This window comes from Beta vulgaris, chromosome 1 (genome assembly GCF_026745355.1).
Source record: "Beta vulgaris subsp. vulgaris cultivar EL10 chromosome 1, EL10.2, whole genome shotgun sequence".
In the NCBI taxonomy this organism is placed as follows: domain Eukaryota; kingdom Viridiplantae; phylum Streptophyta; class Magnoliopsida; order Caryophyllales; family Amaranthaceae; genus Beta; species Beta vulgaris.
Genome location: NC_079202.1, coordinates 37040502 through 37048735, shown reverse-complemented (window position 1 = coordinate 37048735; position 8234 = coordinate 37040502).

The following is an 8234-nucleotide window of genomic DNA, read 5'->3' as shown; positions in this document are numbered from 1 at the left end:
GATATTCTCTTCTCCCTGTTTTCAAATAAAATGAGTTGAAATGAATTTACATTGTTAGAGTAGTATGTTACTGAGCCTCGGCTCATGACGTTTTGTTTTCTGTTTTAGGTATGGCAAAGCATATACAAGGGTGATATTATGGATTACGTTGAAGTGACTCTACATATATTTGGGATATTTAGAAATGTATTATGAGTAATCATTATTACTCTAGTTGACAATTTGTATATATATTTTTAGAGACCATTTTAAGGCTATTATTTTATTTATGGGCCCATAACCCACAGCTTAAGTTCCGTTTCCGCTGCCAATCATGAGCAATTAAGGCTGTGAATTCTCGGGGCGTTACAAGAGTTGAGTAGTAGACGGTTGGTCACACTCTTTGTCATATAAAGTGACTCCAACTTCAACCACAAACCCGCAACAATCTTATCCTTGGGAACCTCTCTCAAAACTTCATTAGATAAACATAAATATTAATGAATTGCAGGGAAAGCATTGAAATTGTTCTCCTTCCACTTGTCATATGTGATACCCGAAGGCTTTTTGGATGCACCTTCAAGAGCCTTGTGACAACCACTTTGAACCAAGATGACTTTCATCTTCAATTATCATAAGCCAAAATTTACTTGTCTATTAAGTTTCTCAATATCGAATTTCATTGACATATTTTAATCAAAAATTCTATCTATAAAAATTTAAGACATAAAACCTTGCTCTGATACCAATTTGTTAGGAAAGGATGTTGTAGTTTTTGATTAATGTAGAGGAAGTCAATTAAATAATAAGGATGAGAAAAAAAAGAAAGAAGATAAAAAAAAAAAAACACAAGGATTTACGTTGGTTCAGTCAAAATTAACCTACGTCCACAGGTGGGGGAATCGAGAGCTTCTTCACTATGATGGAGAAAAAATAAAGATATAATAATTACAAGAGTCCTAAAATACTAGAGACTAAAAATTGTGTGTGTCAAACAATGACTACCAAGGGCATCCTTTTATAACATAAGAAACCCTAACAAATTCTAGAATATACTCCGCACAAAAAGTTAGAAGAAATCGCGCCTCCCGAGTCCAAATCTTTGTTGCCCGATCGGATCGAGCAACATGCACTTGATCGAGCGGTCATTAAATTCAAACTGCCTGATGTCTCGGGCCCGATCAGGCGTTGTAAGCCCGATTGTAGTTCGCTAAGGCCGCCCGACCCGATCGGGCGAATTTCCACTTCAACTATGTTTCGTAAAACAACCATAACTTTCTCATTTTTTAGTGGAATTGGGCATATGACCTGTCGTTGGAAATCTCTTTGAACAATGCATCACCTCCAATGTGAATCACATAAAAAAAGTTATATATTGAAAGATATGTACGTTTAAAGTCACCCTTATGCCATTTTCACAAGATTTCAAGTTACAAATAACATATATTTTCCTAATACAAGTAGAACTCGTATTTCCTCAATAAATTTTGTTTTTGACGTTTTTTTTAGCCTCCTTTCGGGATGTCGTGGTAAGATGAATTTCCTCTGGGCTGCCCTCGCACAGGGCCACTAACCTAGAGGCCCAACATGCCCCAAACCCCTCCCCCCTCCCCCAATATTGAAATTTTGCTTCCACCTAGATATGAACCTTAATTTCCCATGTGGGAGACAGGAAGTATACCATTAAACCCAAGGATCCTTGGTTGTTTTTGATATAGTAACATACTTCCTCTGTTTCTTTTTACTTGCAACAATTTGACTTTCACATTTGCCAATGCATATTTTCAACCATACGTAAGTTTAATTACCGATAAATAAAAATTATAAAAAGTATATATTCGGAAAATATTACATTCAGACGAATCTAACAAGATCCCACATGAATTTTATATATTTTCCTTCACTATAAATCACCAAACACAAACTAAGTAGAGTTGGTGAAATAGTGTAAAAGTCAAACCGTTGCAAATAAAAAGAAACGGAGGAAGTATCTTTTATCATAGAGTTTTTCGAACCTATGCCATAAGGAATAGGTTAAGAATTTTAGATGTCATTGAAAAATATAATACAACAAGATACTTAATGTATGGAGATAATCATGTACAATTTTTTTTTTAGTTTGGTTGGATTTTGAAATGAAAACTTTTTATATAATTATATTTTATATATGATTTTTGATGCTCTAAACCTATGTCATGTTGGGTTAGAGAAGTCCTTTATCATAAATCATATTTACTAGTTTTATATAAGTTTTTTCGATTGATGAAAGACTACCGACATTACTTAAGAGTAATTTTGCAAAGAAAGGAAACCAAGCAACCAGAAATATAGAAAAACAATGAAACCAAAGGAGCAAAAAATATGCTTCATGCCATCTCAATTAATCAGTACGTATTCTGACATATACATGTAAGTATGTACTATGTATTATGTAACATGTTCCCAAAAGAAGGAAAACGGAATGCGGAAAATGAATATGGTACAAACATGGAAAACTGACTGAAATTTGCCATGCAAAATAGGAAAAGAAATCAATCCATAGACAAACACTCATACAAGAAGATGGTCGTCGTCGATCGACAATGAACGCCGCCGAATCAACAATGAAGCACAAGAAGATGATAAGCACGCTGAAGTTTTAAGTCATGCCTCGTCGACCTTCTCATGATTGACAGAGATAGAGAAGTGAGCACTGCCTTTTGGTTTTGGAGGCAAATATGTTATTCAAAAAGCTTTTGAATTACCTAGGAATCAAGAGAGTTTGAGTAAGCAGAAACTTCTGTTATTTTATAAGACGAGATGATGTGATCGTGGTGAAGGTGATGGTGGTAGTGGAATTGAAGGTTTACCAACCATGCATAATTGTAAAAGGTAGGCAATTTGGGATGTTAATCCGGCCATTAAGAGAATAGAGAAGCCACAAAATCTTTGCCTAGTATAATGGCCCCCTAGTTAGCTAGTTATATTATTATTAGAATATATATAAATGAGATATAGTTGATGTCGCACTCGTTTCTCTCTCTGGTCCCATTATTAGAATACTCCTATGTATCATTATTAAGAAGATGGACCGGCACTTTGGAGTTAAGATCTAATAATATCAATTATCACATACCTATACTAATATATTAAAAGTCGTTATTAAACAAGTATAGGTGTCATGTGATGCTCTCTTTTAATGTCTTATATTTCATACAATACACATACAACTACGTTGTAGAATATTTGATAGTGTAATTTCAAATTTATATACTAAAATTTAAACCAGTAAACCAAAGCTTATCATTTCAAAGTAAAATATTAGTAATATTAAGAAAATTATAATTACTCGAAGCATAGTCCGGATCTAAAAACTAGATTTCCTTATGAATGAGTGTGTGACCTGAATAATGTTTTAATAGGTCTCATGTGTTGTATATTATGTCTGTTGAGATTAAGTTTTTGTAATAGATAATTACAGAACATAGAGAAAAAGAAAACGAAAGTTTTGAAATGAAGAAAAAGCTGAATTTGATACAATGTTTACAAGAAATTAAGGTCAAATAGTAATAATTATTTCGTTTCAAAAAAGAAATGTACAATAGTAATATAAAATTTACTCTTGCTATAATCATAGAGGCATTCATATATTAAGACTTTTTGAGGCTTTAAAGGGAGATGTAAGACTATTACCTTTTATTTGTTGTATTGGTGGAGAATTCATTTCTCAAAGATCACGTTTTAAAAACTTGTTTAGTGTCATGATTAGAGACGATCGGCACATAAACTTCCTTGACAAGGCCTTTTATATATATATATATAAAAGTGAGTTCATATGAGAATTCATACTTATATGAGAAAAGAGAATGGATTTTACACGCTATAATTGTATTGAGCAAGTGATGTAACTCTAATGAAAAAGTGATGTACTCCCTCTGTTTTTTATCTTTCTCACATGGAATCATGACACTATTCATGCTTACAAAGAATCTTCTCAAATCTTCTCAATTTATGAGAAAAGCATAGTTATGTGGAGTCTTGTTTGATTTGGCTCAATTAGTACTTTATTAATATTCAATCGTTATATTTTTTGCTAATATATAATGAAAGATATTTAAGTTTAAAAACGTGTATTGGAAGACGCGCACAGGAAGGTGAGAATGATTAAAAAAAATAGAGGGAATAACTCCCAAAAAAAATATTAGAAAAAAAATTATTTTTTTTTTGCGGGTGGGGGCTCTATGTTTTTTTTGGGGGGTATAATTCTAATGAACAAGTGTTGTAACATTGATCCAATCGTATGGTTAAGATTAATTCTCATTTATTTGATAAAGAGGCATTCTCATGTGATCCTACCCCTATGTATATATTTGGGTCAATTGGTATTGTGAATTTGTGATGTAGGGTGACAATTAGACCCACAAGTCTTCGATTGTAAGTTTATTATTTTATTAGGTACGAATAAGGATCGACACTTAACAAGTTCAAAGTGGGATTCAGAACAGGGCCTCACGAGGGGCCTCAAATTTTTTTTAAAAAGTTCTCTAAACTGGTAAGCCCAAGCCCCAAAGTACAACAGATTTACACGCATGATGTAGCAGCCTTATATTTATCTCTCCTTACTTTTTCCCTTTAACCGTTGGTGTTTCTCCAGTTCTCCTCCTTCCTTTTCTCCTATAACCGTTAATTTGCAAGTTTCATCTCCTCTCAATTCACAACTAAAAATTCAGAAATTCATATAATTACTTTGCTTATATTTATATGGATTTTTTATTTTCATATAAATTTTTGTAAATCGAATCATCCGAGTTAAATAGGCAAAATTACCTTGAATTTATTTTAATTCATTTGTTAATAAAGCCTAGATTGATGCATGGTTTTTATTTGGTTTACATGCATATTTTGGTTATTCAATGGATTCAAATTCGCGATTGATAGTGGTTAATAGAAAAATTGAGGTGGTTTCATTCTTTGCAATTAATATTTGTTGTATAGTAATGTGGGTTTTTCTTAATTTTGTTGAAGATTTTTTATAATATGTTTTTGGTTATTTCTTCTGACTTTTGTCTGATTGAATCTAAGTTTCTAGTATGCTGGGGTTGCAAACGTTTGTTTATGGAAATTTTCAATATTTTGTCTTAGCAATGAGTTGAGCGCTTTGAGGAAAATATACCCAATCTATCTATGATTGTGTTTATGTGACTCCTTTTAGAACATAGCAGCTATTCTTAAATCCATGCCTGAATAACTAGGGCATTGGAAAAACTTCAATGATTATTTTTAATGAGAATTAGTTAATTCAATTGTTGGGAAATTTAGAAAGCCTTAAAATAATTTTATAGGTGTATTTCACCTCTTATTCAATTTCAATTTTCATATTTTAATCATATTGAAGTCATTAGTCATACCACCTTTTATTAATTTACCATTATTGATTTTAATCTATTTTATCATTATTTTGAAACAATCATATTTATGTTTGTAGATAATCATACATGCATTCTAATTCTTTTAGAACAATTATGCCTTTGGATTATGTTTGAAACAATTTAGAAATTCATAAGATATATTTTATGGAGGACTATTTTTCGACATCAACACAGGGTCTCCATAATGTTTAGGTCGGAGCTGGTACGTACCAAGTAATAGAGTAAAAGGGCTAAATATGAATCGAGTTTAATATGTAAGGATCTCACATGATATACAAAAGTTATGTGTTTGAGTCTTATTAGCCCCAACATCTAAGTTGAGAGATTTTTTCTCTTATAGAAGCAGCAGGGCTTGTTATCTTGCGTTATGCAAATATATACTTCCTCCATTTCTTAGTTCTTGCAACTAAAGGGTTTGCACGGTATTTAAGAAACGGGAGAGAGAATGTAAAAGAGATATGTGGACCTTACTTAACCAAGTTAATCACTTATCTCAAAACCTAACCTCACCCTTGTTAGTAAATAAATCACCATTACTATCACCAGAAATAGAGCACTGCTGCCACCACCACCAATATCATTGCCACTACCACCACCACCATACGACCGCCACGACCACCACTAAATTACATTCTTTTTTTTTTTTTTTGCTAAGTATAGAATTGTATATAAACTTGAGTAAACAACAAACTTTACAACCAAAACAACTGGTTAAGCAAACCAGGGAGAACAGTTATACATCAATCAATTATAAAACAACAAATCATCTAAAGTCACTTCTAGTAATCTTCGAAGGCATTACAACTTGTATTCTAGTTTGTACAAAATGCTTAATCTCCTCTACACTCTTGTGTATTGAAGGAACTTGCTGCTTCCAATAGACATCATTACGGCTTCTCCAAATCATGTACACAAAAGCAGATATAGCAGCAGCCCATACTGCTCTCTTGAATTTTGAACATTTGGTTTTACCAATCCATCTATACAACTGAGTCATGTCAGATGTAATAGAACCAATCTGTAGCCATCTCTTAATTTCTATCAAGCAGCTTTTCCCAAAATAGCAATCAAAGAATAAGTGAGCATGGGTTTCATCAGAGTAGCCACATATGAGGGAAGTAGCATTAGGACTTATACCAATCTTGGCTAGCCTACTTGTGGTCTGAAGCTTATTTTGCACAACAAGCCAACTAATAAATCTGTACTTTGGGATACACAGCCTATTCCACACAATTTTATCCTAGTAAACAGGAGGCATATCCCCCATTAACTTGCTATAGATTTGGCTTACAGAGTATTGAGCCATATTCAGAATTTCAGCTTTTGTATATAGAAGCTTCAGCTGCTCTTTGATGTTGCAGATTTGCTTCCAATACTAGCTTGCACCTTTCTTAGTAATATACTCCCAACAATCTTCTTGCTTCAGATAAACTGCATTAATCCACTTCACCCACGAATGATCTTGCTTGGCAGCAACTGCCCACACATATTTCCCCATACTTGCTACATTCCATTTAACCACATTCCTAAATCCCAAGCCTCCTGAAGCCTTAGAACAACATAGATTCTCCCAAGCAACATTTCTAGGTCTGTGATTGAAACTATCACCACTCTAGAGAAAGGCTCTATAAATTTTCTCAATATCTTGTAAAACCTTATTGGGAAGGGTGAAAACTTGATCCCAGTACTGATGAAGGCTAATTAGTACAGTGCTCACCAGCAACATTTTAGCAGAGTAAGATAAATATCTTGTTCTCCAAATTCTTATCATAGCAGCCATTCTCTCCACCAAACCATCACACTTAGTCACTGAAATCTTTTTAGAGCATATAGGCACTTCTAAGTATCTAAACAGAAGTGCACTAATCTGGAGCCCTGACGCCTCAATTATTCTCTGCACATGACTCCCTTTCATTCCACTACAGTACAAGGAGGATTTATCCATATTAGCTTTCAATCCTGAGGTGCTTGAAAACAGCTTGAAAGCTTGGAGTAACAAGTAAACTGAAGCAAATTCTCCTTCACAGCAAAGAATTAAGTCATCAGCAAAACATAAATGGGTGAGCTTCAAAGGCTTACAGTTAGGGTGGAAGTGGAATTGAGGCATATTACTCACATTTTGTAGTATCCTGGAGAGATACTCCATGCATAGAACAAACAGTAATGGAGACATGAGATCTCCCTACCTCAATCCACGAGCAGATCTAAAGTATCCTTGCATTGAGCCATTTATTATGATAGAAAACTGAGGAGTTATCACACACTCCATAATCAAGTCAGTGAAATCCTGTGAGAATTGTAAGCACTGCAACATCTCTTTAAGGAATTACCAATCCACTGTATCATAGGCCTTCTGCAAATCCATTTTAATCATGTAACTAGCACTTGCATTCTTCACTTCCTGTTATACTTCTTTACTAGATCCTGAACCACCATGATATTATGAATAATATACCTTCCATGAACGAAACCTCCTTGGTTCTCAGCCATAAGGTCAGGTAGTACCCTCCTCAACCTCCTACAAATCATCTTAGTAATACACTTATAAAGTGTATTACAACAAGAGATTGGCCTGAAATCACTCACTTTAGATGGACACTTAATTTTAGGAACTAGAGTTATAACTGTGGCATTGAGTTCCTTCAGCAGCTTCTTATTGGTAAAGAAGACCAGTAAAGCCTCAACAATATCAACACCTATTACATCCCAAGTTTCCCTGAAAAAATGGCCACCAAAACCATCTAGACCTAGAGCCTTGTCTCCAAGTATAGAGAAGATTACACTTTTCACTTCTTCTATAGTGTAAGGAGCCATGAGAATCATTTTGTGCTCTTCATTGATGAGAGG